Source organism: Symphalangus syndactylus, chromosome 8 (genome assembly GCF_028878055.3).
Source record: "Symphalangus syndactylus isolate Jambi chromosome 8, NHGRI_mSymSyn1-v2.1_pri, whole genome shotgun sequence".
Classification (NCBI taxonomy): Eukaryota; Metazoa; Chordata; class Mammalia; order Primates; family Hylobatidae; genus Symphalangus; species Symphalangus syndactylus.
Window position 1 is genome coordinate 45,662,354 of NC_072430.2, and position 26,993 is coordinate 45,689,346.

The 26,993-nt window shown below is 41.8% G+C and overlaps 1 long non-coding RNA gene across 4 annotated transcripts; it reads left to right on the plus strand.

Moving 5' to 3' along the window:
- LOC129487704 (uncharacterized) lies at positions 1 to 26,463 on the plus strand. Of its 4 annotated transcripts, none has more exons than XR_008659422.2 (4): positions 1 to 204; positions 23,757 to 23,950; positions 24,922 to 25,156; positions 26,295 to 26,463. It is a non-coding gene; the product is annotated as an uncharacterized lncRNA (long non-coding RNA). The 4 variants fall into 4 exon arrangements; XR_008659421.2 differs by having other exon boundaries at positions 1 to 168; XR_010122071.1 differs by having other exon boundaries at positions 1 to 168; positions 24,935 to 25,156.
- The last annotated feature ends 530 nt before the right edge of the window (positions 26,464 to 26,993 follow it).

Below are 26,993 nucleotides of genomic sequence, written 5' to 3' on the forward strand. Positions count from 1 at the left end.
GCGGCTCAGCGCGGCGCACAAGTCTCGCGAGAGAAGCGGCGGCTGGGCCCTGCGGGCGGAGGAAGTGGAAGAAGTCGCGGGAGGGTAGGGGACCGCGGAACTTCTGGTTGCTATGACGACGGCAAAGCCCTGGATTCCTGTCTCCTGCGGAGAGCAGAGGCTGCAAACGTGGGTGCAGTTTTCAACCTGCCCGGCGCACTGGCGGTAGGGAAAGCTAGGGGTGGTTGCGGAAGGATAATTTTTAAACCGATTCAAGAGGGCATCTCTAGAACACCACAGTCATGATATCTGGCCAAATTTGGCAAATGAGACTAATGTATTAAGAGGTTCTGGGACAGGTTTCTACCTAGAAGCCAGCACATATCTGCACCCCAAATTTCTACCATATATTCAGTTTTTCGGCCTTTTCTTTCAATCTCATTCCTCCATCCCCACACCCCCCATGCTCCCTCCCTCCTCCTCTTCTCAACTCGCACACACACGCAGACTGGTCTCCTTCAGGAACTGGCTCATTCATCTCTGTATTCTCAGCGCCTCCACAGGCTTGGTCCATACTAGGTATTGGCTACTTTTTTAAAAAGTTGAACCCAACAGTCCATACCTGTCCTCAGTACTTGCCTTTGGCCCTACCCTAGAGAATACAGTCAAGTTTGGACTCTGTTAAACTACCCTCCCATTTCTGTTAACACCTTGTCTTTTTCAGTGGTAATAATCTCTGCTTTCTCCATATTTTTCTCGTAAAAACCCTATTCACCATGGGGAGGGGAACTTTTTTTTTAATCATTAGGCATCCTCAGACGCCTTTATACGTACTCCAAAATGCTATTAAGGATGAAGATGAACTCTCCTCAGGCCTGTGTCTTTTAACTGTAGAAACTTTTCTGAGGTGAGGGTTATTATATACTCACTGCCTAAATAAAATGGATATTGTGAATAGAAGTTAAACTTTAGATTTCAAAATGGATGAGTAAAAATAGATTCCAGTGTATGTGGATTGTATCTCAATTTTTAAAATTCCTATCCATGAACATGGGGAAACCATTATTTAACTCAGTCCCACAGAACTAGAAACCTAAAGCATGAACCTAAGCATATGAGGACTAGGCAGTCAAAACTTTTAAGTCACTTGCAAGTTTAAATCCTGTCAATGAAAGTTTGTGTATTAGAAACCTAAGTGATACTAGACAAAGTCAGGAAACTAGCGTTTATATTTTTCTGTGCCTCTAATAATTGAGTCTCCTTGAGAAGTTAATCTCTCTGATTCTTCATCTGTGGAGGGTACCCCACATGTTAGGTTATTACAGCTTTAAAATTCTATAGCTGGCCGGCATGGTGGCTCACATGCGTAATCCCAGCACTTTGGGAGGCCCAGGTGGGAAGACTGCTTGAAGCCAGGAGTTTGAGACTATCCTGGGCAACACAGAGAGACCCTGTCTCTACAAAAGTAAAAAATATTAGCTAGGTATATTGACATGCACCTGTAGTCCCAGCTATTCAGGAGGCTGAGGCTTGAGAATCACTTGAGCCCAGGAGTTAAAGGCTGCAGTGACCTCTGATCACACCACTGCACTCCAGCCTGGGCAACACAGTGAGATCCTATATCTAAATATATATACACATATGTGTGTGTCTGTGTATATATATATATATATATTTCATATAAGAGCTCTTAGACCTATAAAATTTTCCAATAAATAACAAATCTTCCTTTTACAGCAAATGTTAAAAAAAAGGTTTCATCTTATAGTAGGTCAGTTTCACAAAGAGTAGCTACATGTTGACAATTTTCTTTAAATGTTGACAATTTTATTTTAAAATTTCTCTTGTCCTAACTACAAAAACAACAAAAATATTGACCATGTTACAGTAATTTCAAAGGTAATCTATAGTTCATGATTTGCTTTTACACTAACTCAAAGCAGATTCCTTGTTATTTAATAAATATTCTAATTAAAACCAAAGACCCAAACTAAATACATCCATACTCCCAAAATAACTATAAGGAAAGAGGGAGGGAGGGAGGAAGGAAAGAAGGAAGGAAGGAAGGAAGGAAGGAAGGAAGGAAGACTAGATCTATGGAAAGAAGGAAGGAAGGAAGGGAGGGAGGGGGGAAGGGAGGGAAAGAGGGAGGGCCTCAGATTCATTTACTGGTATGTTTAATATCACATTTTCACAAAGAAACACAATGGAACATCACCATCAGTCCTGTGAATCTGTTTTAAGGAACCATTTTCCATAACATTGCAAAATATTATAAATCAGTTGTTGCTCATTTGTTCTAGCTTAACTTTTAACATAATTTTGCCCTTAAAGGATGGCTGCCAATCTACATCCACCAACACAGTACAATTTCAGGGCCATCTGTTTTATGACTCCCAGATAGCCATTTGAAATAATTGACCTAAATGCTAGCCAAATCTATTAACATTCTTCAGTGATTCTTATAAGGCTCAAGAGATGGGTGTTGGCCTCAAATTACAAAAATAACCTCCCTAATCTTCAGACATAGTAAAATAGTAGAAATTGTCCCAGGGATCTAAAACTGCTTTTTCAAGGCCCTGGGTACTATTTATCCCTCACTGATGGCAGAACTTTCATCCGTGTTTCTAAAGGAGATAAAAAGTGAAAGCTACCAAAGCCTAGTTTCCAACTGCACATTCTCTAGGTCAATCACTCCTGCTGTATCCTCCTGACCTTCCTAGGTTTCAAAATAGCAGATGTCAGGCAGCATAAGAGGGAAACGGGGAATGGAGAGTTTGCCAAGAACACAGACTAGATCTCAGTCTACTTCCTGTCCACTCTCTTGGCTCCTCTACCTATCTCTGCTCAACCCCTTCCCTTTGCCCTCCAACACAAAGGATATGTAACCTTTCTAGTGATAAGAACATCTGGTCATTTACTATGTTGTTCCCTCCCTATTTGCTTCTTAGTTCGTTAAAACCCAGGTGAATTCATTTCTCTCTGGTTATTGACTTCTACTCAACAAAACACCCTAATGTATGGAGTATACCAAATATAGAATGAATTTTGACACAGAGGCCCACCATACAAACAAATTTTATGTATTTTTTAATGTTATAAACGCTGACTCACATTTGCATGTTTTACATTTAAAATCTGATTTAACTGGCCTATTCAGAACTCCAGTAGCTGTATGTCTACAGGGCATTATTCTAAGTGATATTTAGAAAGATTAAATCATTACAAAGGTCCAAAGTGCCCTCAGAATTATTCAGGATTAAATGATATCCCATGTTGTTTCAATTTTAGGGTGTTACTGTTTTAGCCTTATTGGTGTAACTCTGTTTACATGAATACTGGATTCCTTAGAAAATGTCCCTTCTGTCATTTACATAGTAGTATTCATTAAAAATTTAAAACACCAACTACTTCATAACCAATTAACATTCTGTTAATCAATTAACAGCAAAACTACTATACTTCCCTGTATTCTTCCCTCCTCTTTAAAGGACTGTTTCACACCTTCTCCTCCTTAATCAAACCTCTGCCTAGTACTTCCAGCTAATGGCCTTGCTCCCTCTTTTGCTGGTAAAATAGAAACAATCAGAAGAGAACTGAACACACATACCCTCTCTACCACTCTGTCTACCAGCCTACCTGCATCTGTCTGCATATACTCCTCTGTCCTTCCTGTCACTTATGAACTCTTGGTGCTCTTAGCCAAGATTAGCCTCTCAGTCTGTGCATCAGTGCCATTGCCTCTTAACTCAGAGACATTGATTCAGCAACTGTCCCCACTCTCTCTTGAATCAGCAAATTTTCCTTCTCTACTGCTTCACTTCTAAGGGCTTACAAGCATACTGGAATATCTGCCGTGGTAAAAACTAAAATGCTTCCTAAATTTTATGTCTCCCCCTGCTTCACTTTATAACTGGAATCTTCAAAAGGCTCTTCCATGCTTGATGTCTTCAATTCCTATCCTTCCCTTCCCTTGAATCCACTCTGAGCAGCCTTTCACCCCCACTACTCCACAGCAACAGGTCTTCTCAGGGGCATCAGTGACTGCCTTATTGCTAAATCTGGTGCTCAACTTCCAAGCTCACCTGTCTGGAGCCCTCAGCAGCAGGGAAGAGGTCAACCATGCTGGTTCTTGAATGTTTTCTTCCCTTGGCTTCTGAGCCAAGAGTCTATCCTAGTTCTTATCCTACCTTTCTGATCTTTTTAGTCTTGAACCTCTCAACATAGGAGGCTCCAGGACTCAGACTTCGGACATCTCTTTATGGTCTCTTTTCACTCTGTGGTGAGCTCACCAGTCTGATAGTTTTAAATACCATCTATACATTAAATACTCCCAAATTTACACCTCCAGGCTAGTCATCTCCCCCATCTCCAGATTTGTACATCCATCTGCTACTCGACATCTACAGTTGATTACGTACTAGGTATTTCAAACTTCACATGTTTAAAACTGATGAGCTCCAAGTATTCCCCCCAAAACCAGTGCCCTCCTGAACTCCAGATATCCCTCTCAAAACCAATTCCCTTTGGGAGGCCGAGGCGGGTGGATCACAAGGTCAAGAGATCGAGACCATCCTGGCCAACATGGTGAAACCCCATCTCTACTAAAAATACAAAAATTAGCTGGGCGTAGTGGCACGTGCCTGTAGTCCCAGCTACTCAGGAGGCTGAGGCAGGAAAATCACTTGAACCTGGGAGACGGAGCTTGCAGTGAGCCGAGATTGCGCCACCGCACTCCAGCCTGGCGACAGAGCGAGACTGTGTCAAAAAAAAAAAAAAAAAAAACTTCCCTCCAGCAGTCTTCCCCAACTCCGTTAAGGGTATCTTCCCAGAGGTTCAGAAGCTTTGTTCAGAGCAAAAGTCTTGGAATCATCCTTGACTCCTCTATTTCTCTCACATACAAACCATCAACAAATTCTGATTGTCCTCTCTTCAAAATATGTGTAGAATCCAACCATTTCCACCCACTGCAGCTCCACCTCTCTGATTCAAGCCATTTCTCACCTGGATTATCACAATTGTCTCTCTACTGGTCTCCTAGTTGGTTTCCCTACTCCTGCATTTCGCCTCCAATAATTTGTTCTACACACAGGATCCAGAGTGTGGAGCATGAGTAAGTCTAATCTTGTCACTTCTCTGCTAACAAAGCTTCCAGGACCTCTCACCTCACTCGGAGAAAAAGCCCCAGTTCATATTCTGGCCAGGAACTGTATATTCTCTGACTCCCAATCCCTCCCTCTCTCCCCTCCCTCTTTCTACCCCAGCCACACTGGCATTCCTGCTATTCTTTGACTACACTTGGCGCTCTGCTGCCTCCAGGCCTTGCATTTGCTCTTCGCTCTGCTGGGAGAGCTCTTTCCCCAAATATCTGCATGATGCACTTTCTGGGTCTGTTTAGATGTCTGTACAGAGGTAACTGTGTTGGTTATCTGCCTGCTTGCTCTTGGGTGCTCTCTCTTGTCCTGCTCTACCTTGCAGTAGGGCTGACCCCCATGGGCCATGTTTTCAAGGACGCCTTGTCAGGGGCTTCCAGCTGGGTTCAGCCATCGGGATGCATAACAGGAATTTGGACAGACAGAATTGACAAGTGAAAGCCATTCCACTCCTCTCTCTGTCTGCTTCAGGCAGAGTTTTAGTAGCAAGTGCATCTCCTCCATGGCCCCAGGTTCCACTGGGTGAGAACCATCCACAGGCTCTGATATAACTTCAGCTAGAGGGTGATAGTAGCTTCCTGGTGTTAAGAATCTGTGGGTTTCCAGCTGGGCGCGGTGGCACACACCTGTAATCCCAGCACTTTGGGAGGCCAAGGCGGGCAGATCACCTAGGGTCGGGAGTCGGAGACCAGCCAGACCAACGTGGAGAAACACAGTCTCTACTAAAAATACAAAATTAGCCAGGCGTGGTGGCACATGCCTGTGATCCCAGCTACTGGGGAGGCTGAGGCAGGAGAATCGTTTGAACCCAGGAGGCAGAGGTTGCGGTGAGCCAAGATCGAGCCATTGCACTCCAGCCTGGGCAACAAAAGCAAAACTCCATCTCAAAAAAAAAAAAAAAAAAAAAAAACCTCTGGGTTCCCTCATCACCCTGGTTAATTTATCAGCTCTTCCATCCACCGTGTAGTTCCCTTGTATAAAAATTCTCTCATTTTGGCCTGGCTCGATGGCTCATACCGCTAATTCCAGCACTTTGGGAGGCTGAGGAGGGTGGATCACTTGAAGCCAGAAGTTGGAGACCAGCCTGGGCAACATGGCCAAACTCCATCTCTACTAAAAATACAAAAACATTAGCTGGAGGCTGAGGTGGGAGGATCACTTGAGCCCAGGAGGTCGAGGCTGCAGTGAGCCAAGACTGCACCACTGCATTCCAACCTGGGTGACAGAGAGAGACCCTGTCTCAAAAAAATAATAAAAATAAAAATTCCCTCTTTTTGAATGATCAAGAACAGCTTCCATTCTCCTAACTAGACCTTGATTGTTACAGTCACCCTTTACAAAATAGCAATCACCCCAATCTCATACTCCCCACACAGTTCTATTGCTCTCTGAAGTCTATCACTCCCTGACATATTATCTAATTGTTTCTTGGTTTATTGTCTGTCCTTCATCTAGAAGGTAAGATCCCTGAGGGCAGGAACTGTATGTCTGCTTTATTCACTGCTGTATTCCCAGCACCTAGAACAGTGCCTGGCACATAGTAGGCACTCAACACATGTTTTTCATATAAGCAAACAGTGCTCATGCAGACAAAATAAACCTGCTAGCAGAGTATGGTAAAGAGAACACCCCTACCCTCCAAGATGTCCACATCCTAATCCCCAAAACCTGTGAATATGTTACCTTATGTGGCAAAAGAGATTTTACAAAGATATGATTAAGTTAAAGATCTGGAGATAGGGAGTTTATCCTGGATTATCTAAGTGGGCTCAATGTAACCACAAGGTTTTCATAACAGGGAAGTAGGAAGGTCAGAGTTAGACATGGAGATGTGACCACAGGAACAGAGTCAGAGAGAGATCTGAAGATGCTACATTATTGGCTTTGACAGTGGAGGAAGAGACCATAAGCCAAGGCATGTAGACAACCTCTAGAAGCTGGAAAGGCAAGAGAAACAGATTCTCCCCTATAGATTTCATAAGGAATGCAACCCTGCCAGTATCTTGATTTTATCCAAGTGAAACTCATTTCAGACTTCTGACCTCCAGAAATGTAAGATAATAAAATGGTGGTGTTTTAAGCAACAAATTCGTGATAATTCGTTATAGCAGTAATAGGAAACCAATAGTGTTTAATCAGGTATGTAAGCTCTTTGTAGTCATAATGTGGGCCTTGTTTGCTCTTAAATCCCTATAATTTAATACAGTTCCTGACAAAAATAGGCACTCCATAACTGTGCAATGAAAGAATGAAGTTTAACAGCAAAGCAGAATCAGGGCTCCCATTCTGATGGAGTGGAAAATCCCTTACCTGGCTTTCTGGCTCAGAAAGCACCTTGATATTCGGAAGCCTTTGTGAGCCTTTTGAGCCATGAAGTTATAGGGATATAGGGTAGAGGCAATCCAGGTCTTATGCACCAATGTCAGCTAGAGAAAATGAGGACAAGTCACAAGGGCCTTGTGTGATATATTCAGGACTTGGGCTTTATTCTGTAGGCAGTAGGGAGCCATTGAAGGATTTTCAGCAAGGGTGGAAACATTCAAATTTGCATTTATGATGCATAGAATATTAGAAGCATGAGATTTAGAAATCCATGGGTTGGAGAAGAGATTAGAACTGCAATCACAAATTTGGCAAGCAGTAGCTTATAATTGCTAATATGATGCATTTAGATACTTTTTTTTTTTTTTTTTTGAGAAGGAGTTTCACTCTCGTTGCCCAGGCTGGAGTGCAGCAGCACAATCTCAGCTCACTGCAACCTCCGCCTCCTGGATTCAAGCGATTCTTCTGCCTCAGCCTCCAAAGTAGCTTGGATTATAGACGCCTGTCACCATGCCTGGCTAATTTTTTTTTTTTTTTGAATTTTTTTTGTATTTTTAGTAGAGATGGGGTTTCTCCATGTTGGCCAGGCTGGTCTCGAACTCCTGCCCTCAAGTGATCTGCCCGCCTCAGCCTCCCAAAGTGCTGGGATTACAGGCGTGAGCCACCGCACCCTGCCTAGATAACATTTTAATTAAAATGCACCCTCACAAACTTTCTTTCCTTGTCATACGCATTTTCTTTTGAAGCATTTTCCATTGAGCTACTCATGCCTTTCCTGGGTTTTCAGGCAATTTTCTTATAAACATGGATAAAATAAAATGAAATAAAAATCCCAAAAACGATGAAAAGTTCTGGCCCACCAATACTTTTGACATTTTCCTCTATACTATGGACATCAACACAAGCTATTACAGTTATAATATATATATATATATATTTTTTTTTTTTTTTTTTTTTGAGACAGAGTTTGCTCTATCACCCAGGCTGGAGTGCAGTGGCTCAATCTCAGCTCCCGGGTTCAAGCAGTTCTCCTTCTTCAGCCTCCCGAGTAACTGGGATTACAGGTGCATACCACCATGCCCAGCTAATTTTTGTATTTTTAGTAGAGACAGGTCTTACCATGTTTGCCAGGCTGGTCTCGAACTCCTGACCTCAGGTGATCCACCCACCTCGGCCTCCCAAAGTGCTGGGATTACAGGCATGAGCCACTGCAGCCACCCCAATTGCATATATATATATTTTTTTTTTTAATTGTCTCTGAACCATTTCAAGATTTTTTATTCATCCTACTATTAATATTTCCTTTTAGGAAGCTCTTTGAACCATTTAAAATAACTTCAATATTCTCTTAGGAGCTGGAAATTCCCTTCCAAACAGCCCTTTCCCCTTTATTCCTTTCATCAGATTTCACAGTAGAGAAGGTGTCAAGGAAGGAAGGTGAATTTTAAAAGTCCTCTGTCTACTCTCTTGTCTTTTTAAAATCCCTAGAAATGAAAAGAGGCTTTCTCATGACTTGGAAGCGGTGGGCTGAGGCCTCCCAAGACCATCTGGCTTGTTCCATTGCCAGCCAGAGTGGAGGCGACATTCACACGAACCCAGGAGCTGCAGGGGCGCATGAGCTGCAGCTGCCTTGTGGCATCCAAGGAGTGCGCAGTGAGATTCCACAGGAGAAATCACGCTTTGCATGTTCTTGAGTACAAGAAATGTGTAATGAGGGTTTTTGTTTGCGGGCATGCCAAGGAGAACGACTGAATATTAAAGCCATCACAGCCTTTATTTAAGGGAAAAGAGGACAATAATGAATATGCTGATAGTTCAGAGATATTTAGGACCTTCAGCAGCTCAGCACTCATCCTAAATTTTTACAAATAGCTTTCCAGAGATGAAGTTTTTAAAAGCCTTTTAAAGGAATTTTATTTGTTCTTTTCACTTGGGGAAAAGTGATGAGTATATCTACTCAAGTATGAGAAATGGCCAAGGCCACCCCATGTAATTTTTTACTTATCCTATAGCTACACAAAGAAAATACACCGAGTGTTGTAGAGGAAAATCTACTAGACCTCAAGCCCGGCTTGAATTCAATTCTGTACTCCAATTCAGACTCTATCTTTACCTAGCTGAGTCAGATAAATTATTTAATTTTCTGGACTTCTCACTTCTCTTTCTTTCTTTTTTTTTTTTGTTTTGTTTTGTTTTCTCTTAGGCTAGTCTCACTCTGTTGCCCAGGCTTGAACACAGGGGTTGAAGGTTGCAATGACCAAGATTGTTCCACTGCACTCCAGCCTGGGTGACAGAGTGAGATTCTAAGAATGAATGGAGCCCTCAGCATCACACCCATTGGCCTTCACTTGAGGACAGTTCAGCATGGTGGAGTCAGATGGAGCTGGCCTCAAGTCCCACACCCACCTCCAGCTTAGTAACAGAGTGGTTTTAGGAAAAGTTACTTAACTCCTCTAAGCCTTCGTTTCTTATTTTTCAAGTGGGCATAATAATGATTGCTTCGTAAACGTGAGATCATAGGTGTTTCCTTAGATCCTGTGGACTGGCTATCTAGAGGCTATCCACAACTCCCTTTTCCCTTGCCCTTTGAGTTTTCCCTGAACTAGCTTAACATAAAATGGAGGCTTTATTCTGAAAACTGTGAGTTCCAAAAGATACCCAGTGGTAGAAATACAGTCCCATCTAAACCCCCTCCATCACTCATGTGCTCCTCTCTCTGCATCTTCCTCTATCTACAGCATTCTTCTCTCTTTCTAAAGAATAGTTTCCTCCACTGTTCTGGTTCACATAGGGAAAATATCTCCTGGGCCCAATCTGAATTCAAACATCTCCCCGGTTTTCAAAATACCTGGGGAGAAAAGGAACTGACTGACAAAGCTTTAAATCAGATGCCCACCTCTAGACCAATCAGCTGTGACCAGAAGCCTGGAGGCACATTGCATAAAACGTCATGGAAGAATCATGACAAGACTGAGGGGGTGGCAGTTCCCGGGGAAGAGGGCGGGCAGACAATAATAAATGTCTAGGGTGGAGGAATTATATAAGAAGCATTAAGACTAGGTTTCAGCCCTTAAGATTATAATATAGTTGGGGAAAAGGCACAAACATTGTCTTCAGTTTAAATTTATTTTGATGCTGAGGGGGTTAATGAAGGGAAAAACCAAAACAATCAATAGCGATAGAAAAAATCTTGTACCTCTTGAGATCTAATCAGTGAAGCTCAACAGTGCAGTGATGGGGGTGGAGTGAGAACTTTTCCCATTTTCTCTGGAAGACATCTGCTCCTCAGGACTTTCTGCTCTTACGGAGCTCTAAGACCCACTCCTTCTGTTGTATTGAAATACAGGAAGCAAAAGCATTTATTTAAAAATAAAAAAGTGGCTAGGAGACAGGTCTTGTCAGAGAAGGAAACCATTTAAAGCGGGATCTTTCTGCCCTGGGCAGGAATTAATGGAATTAATGGAATGAAGGGGGATTTACTATACCCATGAAAGAGGTTACAAAGTAGGATAAGACAGGATTAAAGAACATAATTAGAGTTCATGAAAAAGAGATCAAGAAGTTGCGACAGCCCCAGGAAGCCAGTGGATCTTAGCCCATGGGGTGAAGAAAGTAGAGAAGGGAGGAGTGTTCCTGGAGGGAGAAAAAGCAAAGAAACTGAAGATGGGGTGAACATGGCATATTTGTGGACAGTCACATTGTGCAAGAGAGTGCAGCAGTCCTTAAACTATGAGATTTTCAATGAAAGCACCCAGGGTACCTATTAAAATATAGATTCCTCACCCCTGGTGCAGAGGTTCTGATTTCGTTGATCTGGGGTAGGTCCCAGGATTGAACCTTAATAAGCCCTCTAGGGACAGGGGTGGTTCTGCAGAGGACAGCTTGAGAAACACTGGTATCTCCATTGGCACTACCTATTAATTAGACAAAAGAAATGGCTTCTCTTTTGGGGTATGTGTTTGCTGGGTGACAACTAACTACCAGACTGTTAAGTCCCCCCAATGGCCCAAGAGAGCTGCTATCAGCCATTGCCACCAAGGCCACCAATTTGCCAGTGCCTCTTCCAGGGACTCCTTTGTACTCTCAGCCCCCAGAGATGCAACTTGATTACCAGATGATTTGGCCTTCATCTCACATCCTGTGTGTTTTTACAGGATTACACCCAGCCCAAGATGCAACAGAATTGGTCTAGATGGTGAATTCTTCTTAGACAATGTTGCTGTTTATATATCTTGCTGATTCATTTACTTGTCTTTCATTATCTAATTATAGTTAATTTTTATATAAACTTAATAATCAGCATTTGTGTAATAGTAAAAGAGTGATTTGTTTACTTTAATCTAAAAAAAGAGGTTATGTGTTTGAAGAGGAAAATGTTTCTATTCCAAACTTCTCAAGAACTGGTACTATTTACTAATTGCATATTCTTTCTTTTTCCTTCTAAGCCACTTTTTATTTTCTCTTCTGCAATCCAACCCACATAATTTCCATGAAGAAAGCGGAGTGGTGTCATTTTACAACAAGAAAACTGAGTTAAGAATAAGTCCAATCAATTGCCAGGTGTTGGGACTGAAATGGAAGTCTCTTAGTACTCCACCCAAGGATTTTCATGTTAAACAATTATCTTGTCATCATTGTATTTCTGAGTTATTCTCTTCAGCTTTTGTTCTCTTCAATTTTCAAAAAAATTGAAAATGCTAATGACATGTGTTCTGGTCCCTTGAATCAGAAATTTCAAGTACACACAGAATGAATTTTCACTGACCCTCCTCCCCTGTGTGGTCAGATTTCTCTTATTCTTCATCCCATCTGTATTTCTGGGGTTTTTTGCAACAGTATTTCTCAGGATCTACCATTTGAGTGAGAAAGGAAATGCATCTGCCCTCTGTCTTTATGTTCATTTAATCTAGTGGTTCTCACTCCATCATCACCATGAAGAAGACTCTTTTGGTCTTATCTCTAATTTCCGTCTAATCTCATTCTATTAGAAATTTTAGTTCTATCGAATGATTAACTCTTCCAATAATCAGCAGAAAGAATTATGAGGGCTCAGTCCTCCTGGGTCTAAAGTGCTAGATAGAATCCTGTTTGAAATCTGTGTGTCCTGAGGTTGGTCAGGTTCCCTGGTCTATGCTGCCCAAGAACTCACAAAATGAGAAACAGCACTTACTGGCCACCACTAGCTGTGGTAAATCAGCCCAACTGTCCTCACGTGTGTACCATCCTGCTCTAGTCGGGTGAACAGTAGCTATGAATACACGAGTTGATCTCTGGGGTGCTGAATAGTATACATGGAGCACCCCTCAGGATTTTGTTCTGGTTATTTATGGTTATAAAACAAAGTAATCTAAAACTTAAGTGGCTAAAAAACCAATAATTTTATTATATCACAGATTTTGTGGGTCAGGGAATTCTGGCAGGGCCCAGCCAGGTGATTCTTCTGTTCCAAGTGGTATTCTGCTAACAGTCTGCAGGCTCCATTCACCCCTCTGCACCTTGACAGATGTATGGAAGGCTGAACTCTGCTGGGACTGTTAACTGGCTTCTCCAGCAAAACAGTCTCGGGGTATTCAGACTTACATGGCAGGGCTTCCAGAGAAAGTGTTCTGAAAGACACAAAGCAGAAGCTTCCAGTGCCCAGAAATTGCCACAACATCACTTCCGCCATATTCTGTTGATACAATTACATCACCTGCCTATGTAGTAAAGAATATGTAGCCATCTTTAATCCATCACAAAGTTTATTCACTAAACATTTAAAAGAAGATGTAGTAAGGACCAGGCTCAGTGTAAGACTCTGGGAATACGGAGGAAAGTTAACACACTCCTATAGCATAGAGGCAAAGCCAGTATGTTGTGTAGTTCCTATTCACAACCTTTCAGTAATTCTCCAACACAACATGTCAGCAAAACCTAGAATAAATTTTAGAAAGAGAGAATTTAAATGAAAAAGAGAGAAAATTCACTGTCTAATAGTCTCCAGTTGCTCGTAATTCAAATGCCTGTTTATCTAACAACACCTGGCATGCAAATAAATTGTGATGTCGCATTGAAACTTGAAGTGTTAGAGGGCAAAATAAATGGCAAAGATAATGTCTTTGAGGAATAGCTCTTGTGCATGCAAAGAAGAAACAGTAGTCAGAGCTTAGTGATAGAGGGATAAATTCCAAATGGCTTCAGTTCTCATCTATAAGGCAAGTGATTAGGCCAGTTATCACCCCTGGCAAACTTGTCAATCACAAATCAGAGAGAGCTCACCCTTGTAGCAGAATGTTAGGATTATGAAGGAAGGGCATAGCATTCATGTGTCATCTTGGGAGAAAAGGAAAATTAATGTTTCTAGTTCAGCAGGCTTCTAGCTAGGATGTTGCTTAGCCCTGAAGCAGAGGTGTTAGGTAGAAAGCCACTTAGCTTAATAGACTGATACGTCACAATTTTTTAAGGTTTCAGATTTTCAGCAAGTGTTCCAGAGAATATGGTCATACTGTAATAGACTACTGTGTTCTTGAAGCAAAAATATCATAAAGAGATTTTGGCTATGGAGAAACTGATTTCGGTTCTTTTTAGGCATGTTTTCTTAGGGGCATGGCCATCACGATCACTGACCTACAAACTGTTCCCTGAATTTCATGTTCTCTTGGGTCTCTGGGCTTTGCTCATATTGCTCTCTCTGCCTTGAAAACCTAGATCATACTGGAAAAGGGAAAGGAAAACTTGAGAGGTGGTTGGGACCAGAGAAATGGCTGCAGGAGCCCGGTAGTTGGAAGCCACATAGTTGTTCCCATCAGTGATGCAAATGACAACTGCTGTGGTTTAGAGAAAGGAAAGGTAAGTGAGGACTCACGTGGTAGGAAAAGGCCTCATGCAGCATGCACAAGCTTCAGCTAAACAGAGATGTCAAAGAAAAGGATTCCAGGCTGGCAAAACAGCACATGTAAAAAATGGATGTGGTTCTGGCCAGTGGTTCTGGAGCACCTACTCTATGGCAGGCACTGGCTGGTAACAAGCCCAGTAAGAGAGCGGGATGCATTCGGGAGACCTCAAGGAGACTGGCCTAGCGCCACAGTCGGTGGGTGTTTGAAGAATGTTAGGAGATACGGTTAGCAACATTGGGATGGCTAAGTTAGGAAAAGTCTTGAGTCCTCTACTGAAGTCTTTGAAGCCAGTGTTCCTCATTCTAGAAATAGAAATGTCTTTGTTTATTTCAGAAAACTCCCTTTTTTGTTTCGTTTTTGTTTTTGTTTTGTTTTTTTAAAATGGAATCTCACTCTGTTGTGTAGGCTGGAGTGCAATGGCGTGATCTCAGCTCACTGCAACCTCCGCTTCCTGAGTTCAAGCAATTCTCCTACGTCAGCCTCCCAAGTAGCTGGGACTATAGGCACACACCATCAAACCTGGCTAATTTTTGTATTTTTAGTAGAGACAGGGTTTCACCATGTTGGCCAGGCTGGTCTCAAACTGCTGACCTCAGGCGATCCACCTGCGTCAGCCTCCCAAAGTGCTGGGATTACAGGCATGAGCCACCGTACCCAGCCTGTTTCAGAGAACTCTTGATAGATTTCTTTCCAAAAGCAGAATCCATATTTCACAGAAAAAGCCCAGTACCTGTATGCTACATATATCTCTGTTGTCATCGTTGCTAAACATAATTTATATATAGGATCATATGCCTAATAGTTCTTGATACCAGTCCCTGTACTCTTTTACTTTTCATTTTTATTTATTTATTTTTCTATAGACATGGTCTCAACTGCACATTGTACAAATGATCTTTAAAATATCATTAGATTTGTTTGGATGAGCAGCTATGAAATTAGGGCTACCCTATTTCACATGTTGTGTTTTCCTAAATCACATTATTAAAATATTCACTTTACTCCAGGAAGATGAGGCTAGAAGAAGGAAGAATAAATGACATGTGTAAAGCAGTCTCCTAAAAATTGAAGAAAAATATAATAATCCTGTATCCTCTCTCCATTTCTTCAAGTATCCCCACTCTACCTATCACATAAGGCCCACCTTAAATCCAGCTTCCTCCATGGTATTTTCCCTAACCTTTCCATCCGCAGTGATTATTCCCCTCCCTGATTTCCTCATGCTTATACATCATTATTTAATTATCATTACTCTTTTTGAGACAGGGTCTTGCTTTGTTGCTCAGGCTGGAGTGCAGTGGCACAATCACAGCTCACTGCAACCTTTACCTCCTGGGCTCAAGTGACCCTCCCACCTCAACCTCCTGAGTAGTTGGGACTATAGGCATGTGCCACCATGATTTTTTTCTTTTTAGATATGGGGTCTCACAATGTTGTCCAGGCTGGTCTCAAACTCCTGGGCTCAAGCAATCCTCCCATCTCAGCCTCCCAAAGTGTTGGAATTACAGGTGTGAGCCACTGAAACCTGCCTCTCATTACTTCTTAGAAACTAACATAATAAGCATTTTGCAAACAAGAAGTAGGTCCTATACATCTTTTATATTGCTCACAGTGTAGCTAATAATAGCCAACATTTACTGGATATTTAACCATGCCAAGTGCTTTACATGCACTATTTGAATTAATTCTCACAACCATCCTGTCAGTGCTATCATTAATCCCACTTTACAGATGAGAAAACTGAGACTTAAGATTATATAGGCAGTAAGTAGTGAATGCAAGATTTAAACCCAGGTATTCAGACCCCAGAGTCCATGTACTTAGCTACTTCTCAAAATAGTATAAATAGCATTTATTGATTATTATTTATTATTTAGTGTGTTCCAGGCATTGAGTTAAATGCATTACATGGATTATTTCGTTTATTTTATATATGGTAAATACTATTATTGTCCCCATTTTAAGAATAAAGAAACTGGCCAGGTATGGTGGCTCACTCCTGTAATCCCACTTTGGGAAGCTGAGGCGGGAGGATCACTTGAGGTCAGGAGTTTGAGACCAGCCTGGCCAACATGGTGAAACCCCATCTCTACTAAAAACACAAAAATTCATTTGGTGTGGTGGCACACGCCTGTAGTCCCAGCTTCTTGGGAGGCCAAGGTGGGAGAATCGCTTGAACCTGGGAAGCAAAAGTTGCAGTGAGTCGAGATCGCCCCACTGCACTCAAACCTGGGTGACAGAGCGAGACTCCGTCTCAAAAAAAAAAAAAAAAAAAAAAAAAAGATAGTGAAGAAATTGAGAGGTAGTGAGGTTTAATGGGTTTGTCAAGATCAGGTAGCTAACGGGCTAGAACACAGATTGGGACCAGCTACGACTCTGTCCCACTAAACCGCCAGTTAGTATAGTGAGGGTAAAGTATGTAATGAAGGAATTCCTAATGTAGGAATGCTTCCTCTATACCACATTCTCATTGCTAGAATTCTCTTACTTCAACCATTTCTTCCATGACAGTTTTCCAGTATCTTAACTGTCCTAGGCTTATCTCAAATAAGGTTTATCTTAAAATATGGTCTTCTGAGCTAGAGCAAACAACTCATGTGGGGTGTGATGAGACTCTACCCTAAGTTTGCTCTCTCAAATGAAATTACAAGGTCCTTAGGCCAGGATCTCTGCCACCCACATTTCCATGCCTTCAGCCCCTAGCACAGAGTGTCATGTCCATTCCCATCTTCTGCCACATGGTCTCTGAAGGTTATGGAGGTCAGGATTTCCATCTTCATAGGAAGTGGGGGTATTAGGAATGCTTTCCATTGTGAATAACAGCGTATCTATTGTGGCTTAAACAAATGGGCTTATAATTCTGACATAGCAGCAGTCAGGACATACGTGGCTGCTGACATTAATTTAGTGGTTCAATGATGGTAGAGCAGGCATCTCTGTGATTTACTTGACCTTTTCTTGCTGGTTACAAGTTTGTAGGAAAGTCATAAAGAAAGGGTGAAGGGCTGTGCCAGTCCTGTTTCTTTTAACAGAAAAACAAAAGCTTTCCCCAAAGCATCTCCCGCCAAGTTCCCCTCTGTCTCCCTGGTTACAGCTGGCACCGCCTGCTTCAAGGGAGGCTAAGAAGTCAGGGAACAGGACTGCCATGAGTATACTTTAGTCCTTTCATAACCCGTTGCCTGGAGTAGGACACACTGCTGCCCAGAACAAGGAAAAGTAAAGAAGTCCTGGATGCTGGAGGGTAGATAATGGTGTATGCCACAGTGGATCACGGAAGTAATCTGTAGCCCTTATACCCAATGTCTAATTTGCTTGAGGAGGAAATTAGTCTTTGGGCAGCAACATATACATTCCATTAAAGCCTTCCTCTGTAGCCTCAACCAGCTGGTATCCATTCCAGATTCCCAGTAGAACTGAAGTCCAGTCATGAATAGAAGCCATGAATTCACCTAGTTTCTGCGTCTTTTTCTCAATCATAACTTCCAGCAATCGGAATAGTTATCTCTGTTCTTGGACTCAGACTTGACCCCTAAGAATGAGTGCTGTTTGTTGCTCAGAAGGCCTGCATCGTGTCCCATTCTACTAGATCAGACTTCCTGGTTTTGGACTTTGGCCTGGATGGTGTTGTGGTCCTGGCTGGCTTTCATTCAAGTTCTTTTTGCAACTGGGACCTCCCAGCATGCCTTGAAGCTCAAGCCACACCATTTATGACACATAATAGATTACTAAATAAATTCTTGTTGAATTGGTTTGAATATTTAAATTCCCAGGATGTCAACTGCTGTTACTAACAGCAATGGCCATCTGTCAGAAATGCTATTAAGGAAGTAACCTCATTCAATGAAGATTTGTAGCAAGCTAATTCCAATGTATTAGGCAATATGGTCAAAGATAAATGAAGTTTCATTTTTTAAAAAGAAACTTTCAAAAGTTCCATACATCAAATAATGAACCACCGCAACAAACAGACAGTGATAAAATAGGACAAGTCTAAATATGGGTTGATCTCATGCTCTATGGCCCATTTACACTGAATATTGATGACTGAGATTTCAGATAAAGTAAGTAGAAGGAGAAATTCATAAGGCTTATAGAATAACAGGAAAGCAAATATGACAACAGCATGTATGACTCTTGATATCTATATTCAGAAAAAAAGTCTCATCAGAGTAGTGGAAATACATTTCATAACCCTGATAATTTTATTTAACCCATCATATATCTCTATTGCTTAGAGTTAAGAAGAATGTTTAACCACAATAACCACATTCCCCGAGAGTCCTGGTATACGTGTATCTCTGTAATTCTGCCAACTTTTGATTTTCTATTTTTTTCTTTAATTGGCTTATTGCATATATGTACTACTGAAAGCCTTCTCAAAGTCTTTTTTTCAAAAGATAGTTTTATTTGGTGAGAGGAACAGCCTGAGGGGGACGAAGTTCAATTTTTTGTGATCTAGTTTTTTATAAGAGGTAGCATATTCGAATAACTAGAAGCAGATAAATAGGTAGATAGCATGTGTCTTTCATACTCCACAATTGGATGTTTAACAAGGTTTGACAATGGCAATTACATCAAGATTGAGCTGTCTGGGAAGAGCCTGCACTATAGACACTGTGCCTATGTTGCTAGTTGAGGAAATTTTCATATGCTGTAGTGACTGGGTGTGCGTATGTTAGGGGTGTTATTTGGTTATAAAAGTTCAGAAATCCAGCTTGCTTTCTTATTGTCTTGAGGGGGTCTCCTAACCTATTTCGGTAGGGCCATAATTTTCCTCTAGGAGAAAGTCAAGTAGTTGAATGAATGCTTCATTGAGATCTCAGAGCACCACAGCCTCACCAGACATGCAAACTTTGATTTGTAGCAACTTTTGGCACTGTGTTGAAGAGGGTTCTGAGATTTCATCCAGACTCAATGGGAAAGATGCTGCGCTTCATGAATGGGATCTCTCAGGAATGGAGCGAGGGTGTGCAGTGGGAAGCATGGATCCATATGCCATCAGTGCTATGGATCAGTGTCACCTCTGAGAGCTTATGAAACCACAGATTGCCATATTTTAATAAGTCTGGGGTGGGACCTAAGAATTTGCATTTCTAAGCGGTTCCTAGGTGAGTCTGCTCCAGGAACCGCATTTTGAGAACCACTGCTATAGGTTACAGCAGAAATCATTTCAACCAGGACATTTTAAAAACAATTTTTAACAATTGTTTCCAATTGCTCTAATCATAGAAAAGCCTTGATACAGCACATGATGATTTTCTCATTTTAATTAACAAACATCTCCACCGAGTCACTTGGAAGAGTTAGTGCCCTATAGAAATTGATGTTCTAGATGAATTGTTTGATATTGATCATTTGAAGTTTAAGGAGATGTTAGCTAAAAACATCAATTTGGAGTTTAGTCTAACTAATATAGAATAGCACTCTCAGTGCCGATTAGATTACAAGAAAAGCTGCATTGCAAGCCCTCCCCTGGTGCATGGATCCTGTAATCAGTACAAGAGGACATCTGTCCTACTTGCTGGGCCTTTGGGATGGCATCCTGCTCATCTAACAGGCATTAACATAGTTAATAACTTAGTGCATGACCAGCAGATGGAGTTTTACAGATATTATCACATTTACTATATCACCACATTTAATGTTCATATCAATTCATTCTCCAGGTAAGAAAACAGAGGCTCAAAAAGGTTAAATAACTTCCTCAAGGTCATAGAACTTGTAGCTGGCATAACTGAGACTTAAATCCAGGCACTCCACCTCCAGGGCTCAAAATCCTAGGCCCTGCACAAGATTGTAACTGCAGGCCACATTGAATTAAACAAGCATTGGTTAAAGAGCAGAGCCTTGTTTTCATAACACTTGAATCAGACATTGGATGTTCAAAGATGATTTCTCTCCACTTTGATTCTAGAAATGCTATTTTAATACCACCTTGGTTCACCTAGAGTTCGAGACCAGCCTGGCCAACATGGGGAAACAGGGTTGTCCTTACATGGCAAGGCCACCCCAATGACCTGTATGGGATCTGCTTCCAAAAAAGCTCCACGTGTCATGCATTGTCAGTCATATCTCCTTTTATTGTTATTATTTTTTTCTTTTTGAGACAAGTCTCGCTCTTGTCCCCCAGGCTGGAGTACAATGGTGCGATCTCGGCTCACTGCAACCTCCGCCTCCCCGGTTCAAGCGATTCTCCTGCCTCAGCCTCCCGAGTAGCTGGGATTACAGGCACCTGCCACCATGCCTGGCTAATTTTTGTATTTTTAGTACAGACGGGGGTTTCACCATGTTGGCCAGGCTGGTCTCGAACTCCTGACCTCAGGTGATCCGCCCTCCTTGGCCTCCCAAAGTGCTGGGATTACAGGTGTGAGCCACCACACCCGGCCTCATATCTCCTTTTAAATATGCCAAGGGACTTGGTTATTTAAAGGAATCTACTGGCAAATGTTCTTCTTGGAAAATGAAAGATTTTGTAATTAAAATAATCACCCCATGTTATGTTTTTTACAAGTCTGATTGTATTTTAGCACCAGATTTTTCTTGGCAGGTGGGAGGTGTCTGGTTTGAGTGGGAAGAGTATTGCCCAGAGGGGGAGACCAAGAGCCAAAGCTAGAAGCCCATTTGCTATTTTATCCTTTTCCGTCTTGTTCTTCAATCTAAGGGGCAAGATGGGACTTAGACCAGGAGTGGACATGATTGCACTGACCGAGGATTTCTCTGTCTGGGTAGTTGTCACTCCTATGCCAGGAGAGCATTGCCTTGCCCACCAAGACTCCCCACAGTGGTCTCCACCGCAGCCTGCTTGGCACACCAAACCAAATCACCAGCATCTGCAAGGCCTGCATCATTCATGTTTTGGTAAAGATCAAGGAAATGAAAGGAAAGGGTAATCAGAAATTCTCACACCAGAAACCAAAGAAATCCTTTGTAATTTTTCCACGTAGTCATCCGAGGAGGAATTATCAAAAAATTCAATGACACTTTCTCACAGAGGGTTCTCATCTTGGGAATCTTAATGGGATTCTTCTCACGCATTTGAGTTTGCCTGGATTTGTCTCTGTGTACTTAACTGATTCACAGAGCCATTTTGTGTTGTGAAAACTCTGGGGTCATGAATAGGGAAGGGGTGGGAAGACAATCCCAGACTAAAGCCTGGGGTCCTGGAATAATTGCTGTGCGGCATTGGCTTCTTTATGAATCTTCACTTACTGTTGTTTAAATTATGTTTAAAAACCTGAAAAGCTCTGTCTAATAGCTGAGCCATATATAGATCAACGCTTCCCAAACTTTTCCATTGAGGTGCCTCTAATGCAGCAGAAGGGTTGAACCACACTCTGCCCCTGGCCCTCCTACTCTCCTGATGTCTGTGGGTCATGGAAGGAAATCCACAACATATCCTCCTCAAAGTCTTCTATTCTAGCTAAAAAATTCGCATAGATATTGCACCTCTGCTTTGGGCCTTCGAGTGTGAGTTACCCTAGCACAGGAAGATGGTCACAGGTTGAGCTTCCACCAGCTGAGCTGTCAGATTAACTCTGGATCAGCTAACTCCAGCTTTGAGGTCACATGTGAGGCCAAATGTCTCAGGGTCATAGGTCTATTACATTTTCTTACAGCAGTAAAAGTAACCGGACTGTTACCATCAGAATTATGAACTACAGATCCTTTCTCAAATACGAATGGATACACTGAAATCAGTGTAAGTTCTACTGGTTATGGTAAGGGTAGAGGGAGAGCATGTGTATAACTTTAGCCTGACAGAAGGATTTGTAAAAATTCAGATGTCAGGCCTGGTGCGGTGGCTCGCGCCTGTAATCCCAGCACTTTGGGAGGCTGAGGTGGGTGGGTCATTTGAGGTCAGTAGTTCGAGACCAGCCTGGCCAACATGGTGAAACCCCGCCTCTACTAAAAATACAAAAATTAGTCGGGCCTGGTGACAGGCGCCTGTAGTCCCAGCTACTCAGAAGGCTGAGGCAGGAGAATCACTTGAACCTGGGAGGCGGAGGTTGCAGTGAGCCAAGATCGCACCACTGCACTCAAACCTGAGTGACAGAGCAAGACTCCGTCTTAAAAAATAAATAAATAAATAAATAAATTCAGACATCATAAAATGAGGGTTAAAGGGGAAAGAATACGTATGTGATGGCCATATTCTGCAACCTTAAATATGTGGAAATATTTTCACAAGGCAGGGGAGTGGGTTATGGAGAGAATATGTACAAAAGCATTTTAACTCTTTTCAGGGATCATCTCGGTGGCAGTGGGATTGCTATTGTTACACTGCGTCTGTTATGTATAAGGTAGGATGAGGCAGTAGCACCCTGGGAAATGCACCACTCAGATATGCTGCCTTTGGGAGCATAGTTGAGTGATAGCCCCAGCTTCCATGCTCTGGAACCACCCCCTCCACCTACTGAGTTGGCACTAGGGCCATTCCCCCAGGGCTGCTCCCAGCCATTGAATGAGCAGAGCAGTACATTAGTGCAGATCTGCTCCTACCAGAGGCAGCACTTCTGCAGCAGGTGACTGTGGCTGCAGGAGTTCCCCTCTGCCTGGCCAAAGGTTTTTTAGAACTGAGCTGCAGTCTAGGGCTCTTTCTATCCATCCACTTCCCTTCTTTGGTCCCTTTCTCAGTGTTAGACTTGCATTGCATCTCTGCTATTCTTGTTTCCTTCCCTTTGCCCTTCCCAGACATTTCCCTACCAAAAGCTCTTGCATGGTTAATCCCATCTTGGTGTTTGCCTCTTCGAATACCCGAAGCAACATAAAAATAGATGGGCAATTACGAGATGTTCTAATTGCTAGGATTCTCAGTATGAAAAGAGTTATGCATACAATGTGGAATAAATTAAGTAAAAACCCTGAGTCCTGAATGTGACTTGGAAGGAGCAGCATGAATTCATGAGGTTGTTTGTTTGTTTGTTTGTTTTTTGAGATAGGGTCTTACTCTGTTGCCCAGGCTGGAGTGCAGTGGCACAGTCATGGCTCACTGCAGCCTCAACTTTCTGGGCTCAAGTGATCCTCCTGCCTTCAGCCTCCCAAGTAGCTAGGAATACACATGTACCACCACACCCAGCTATTTTTATTTTTTATTTTTTGTAATATGACATGTTGCCCAGGCTGTTCTCAAACTCCTGGCCTCAAGTGACCCTCCTGCCTTGGCCTCCCGAAATGTTGGGATTACAGGCGTGAGCCACGACACTCTGCTGGTATTTTATCTTTAAATATCAACCAGCCTCCAAGATGGTCCCCAGTGTTTCTCTCCTTTTCACGTTCATGTCCTTATGTAGTTTCCTCCTCCTCCCCCAACCTGTGTAAGCAACAGGACATCATGGGATTGACAGGGTGTGACTTCCAATGCTAGATCATAAAAAACATTGTGGCTTCTGCCTTGTTATTTTTGATCACTTGCTTCTGGGGACATTAGGGCATTCAAGAAGCCCTGAGGAGAGGTCCACATGGTGAGCCACTGAGGGCCTTGCCAAGAGCCAGCACCAACATGCCAGGTTTGGAGTGTACCACCTTGGAAGTGAATCTTCCAGTCCAGTCAAGCCTTCAGGTGACTTCAGAACCGTCCCTGTAAGCCACTCTTGGATTTCTGACCCACAGAAACTGTTGGAGGTAATAAATTTTATTGTTTTAAGAAGGTATGTTTTGAGGTAATTTGTTACACAGCACTAAATAACTAACACACACACACACTTATAACTTTGTTAATTGAAAAGGCCTAAAAACAATGTCCTACCCAGTCAAAATGGGCTCCATTAGAGTTTAGATTATGGTCTTGAAATATCTATTCACTCTGAAAGAAGCCAGACCTTCTTAAAGAAGTGTCTTAGGGTAGGAAATGTACCAAATGAACCTATAACGTATTATTATTCCAAATAATTCTCTCAAAAGGACCCAGGAACCAACTTGAAGTGGCATCTATTAGCCCAAGATGGCAGGATTTGAGCTTCAATAATGACAATAACTGCAGTGGATTGAAATCCTGTCAAATATATTTAAATCCATGAGTCCAAAATGCTATTTAAAAATAATTGGTCACCTTTGGAGGTTGATGGGGAACTAATTGATTATCTTGAAAACTGGTTAAAAAAATAAGAATCAAGCATTTACTGGCATTTTCTATATAAATTGTACCACTGGATTAGTAGATGAAGGGAACATCTCTTTATAAAAATATTTTAGGCCAGGCTCTGTGGCTCATGCCTCTAATGCCAGCACTTTGGGAGGCCAAGGCTAGTGGATCGCTTGAGCTTGGGAGTTCAAGACCAGCCTGGCCAACATGGTAAAACCCCATCTCTACTAAAAATAAAAAGATTAGCTGGGCGTGGTGGCAGGTGTCTATAATCCCAGCTACTGGAGGCTGAAGCAGGAGAATTGCTTGAACCCAGGAGGCAACGGTTACAGTGAGCCAAGATTGTGCCACTGCTGCACTCCAGCCTGGGCAACAAAGCAAGATTCTGTCTCAAAAAAAACAAAACAAAACAAAACAAAAAACGATTTTAGGTAATAAATGAAAAATGAAAAAGAAATGATAGAATTAGAACATCACCACTTTGTAACCCCCAATGAATTAATGGATTTAGGCATTATCAACAGTTTCTAACATCAGAGACAGACAAACATGTGCCTCCTGATTGAAAAAACAGAGCATCACCTGTAGCCTTGCCAGTGAGATCAAACTGAAGTCCAATTAACCTCTGGATCCAGCTGCCAATTTGCAGGAAATAGAGGACAGAAGCATCTGTTGAACTGCACCATGCGTATACACTCAGCAGAGGCCAAACTGGAAAATGATACAGGCCAAACAGCCTTTAACAGGTAAATTGTAAGGAAAAGAAGGGGCTGAAGGGGAAAATTTTACATTGAAAGAGACTTAAAAGGAACGAAATTTTAACAATGGGCAGGAATAAACTACAGTGTTTAAGAGTGCATACTTTAGTGATAAAATGACAAAGAAACAGAAGGAAGTGATTCCTATAAAACAGTGGTTCTCAAGCTTTAAGTTTTCATGAGAATCACCTGGAAAAAAATTTAAAACATGGATTGCTGGGCTCCACTCCAAGAGTTTTTTATTTCTTAGGTCTGTGATGGGACCAATAATTTGCTTTTCTGTCAAGATTCTAGGCACTTTGAGAACCACTGCTATAAAAGTCGGGATAGTGATTTCTTGGGATGGGAGGGTAAGGATGGAGGGAAGGGACTATAGTTGACACAGGATATGTGGAGGGGCTTCCGGGATAGCTGTCCTAGTTCTATTTCTTGACTTTGGTGTTGGTTATAAGAAGGTTGGACATATAATAATTCATTAGACTATACATTTGTTTCATGTGTCTTTTGTATCTGTTTTTTCTGTTGGTTTGTTTTAGCTGGAGTCTCGCTCTGTCACCCAGCCTGAAGTGCAATGGTGCAATCTCAGCTCACTGCAACCTCCGCTTCCCGGGCTCAAGCGATTCTCCTGCCTCAGCCTCCTGAATAGCTGGGATTACAGGCACGCGCCACCATGCCCAGCTAATTTTTGTATTTTTAGTAGAAAGGGGGTTTCACCATGTTGCCCAGGCTGGTCTTGAACTCCTAACCTCAGGTGATCCACCCACCTCGGCCTCCCAAAGTGCTGGGATTACAGGCGTGAGCCACCGTGCCTGGCCTTTTGTATCTGTTTTATTTTTTAAATAATAAGGTTAAAAATAAATATTCTGCATGATTAAACAAATATAGATTTAAATTTTTACAGTCCAATTGAGTGATTTCCTCATGTTCCAAAACCAGGAAGTAGGTGTGGGACATCTATCTCCGTATTGCATACACAGTCTGGATTCTAGTTGTAGACTCCATATGGGCTGTCATACACCCTACTACAGAAATGAGAGAAATCCCTGGGAAATGGAACAGTCTCACACATGAGAGACATCTCTGACAACTTATTCATAACTGAATACTTCTCGTTTATCTTTACCAGGAAGTGATGTTTCTGAAGCACCAATGAAAATGAAGTCCTGAAGTCTTGTGCTCAATATGTAATGTTGGAAGTTAGAAAGAAGAAAACAAAACGTGGATCCAATCTCAAGGCACTTTTGGTTTAGTGGGAAGAAGTGGATTATTTTAAAAGCTACAAATAAAGTTACATAAAAGTAGCAAAGTTGATATACTTTCTGTTGCTCTCTTACATATATTTTATTTTAAAAATTTATATGATTATCAATTTGGAAGTCATATTTATAACCTAAGTCCAAAAATATTCTTAAAATATTTATGAAAAAAGTTCTGGCAAAGTCTTTATGATAACATCTTTACAGTATCTTCTTTTTATTTCATCTTGCTTCCTTCATATTCCATCAAATATTTATTCAGTATCTTCTCTTTGCAAGATACTGTACTGAGGGTTTTACAATAGCTTGATGTTATTAAATTAAAATAAATAACCTAGCCATATTGCCATTTGGCTAAGGGGTATAATGTTAATATTAAGTAATAATTTTCCTATCTCTTGCCTCTCTCTACTTCACTGTCAGCAAGATGATCACAGCGTTCAGCTTTTCATTTTCTTTGTATTTCTTCTCTTTGAAGTTGGTATTACATGGGCAATACGATTGTTGTGAAATTGTGTAGATGCCTCCAGAATGGCAGTACCTCCGAGGAGTGACCAGGAATTGACAGT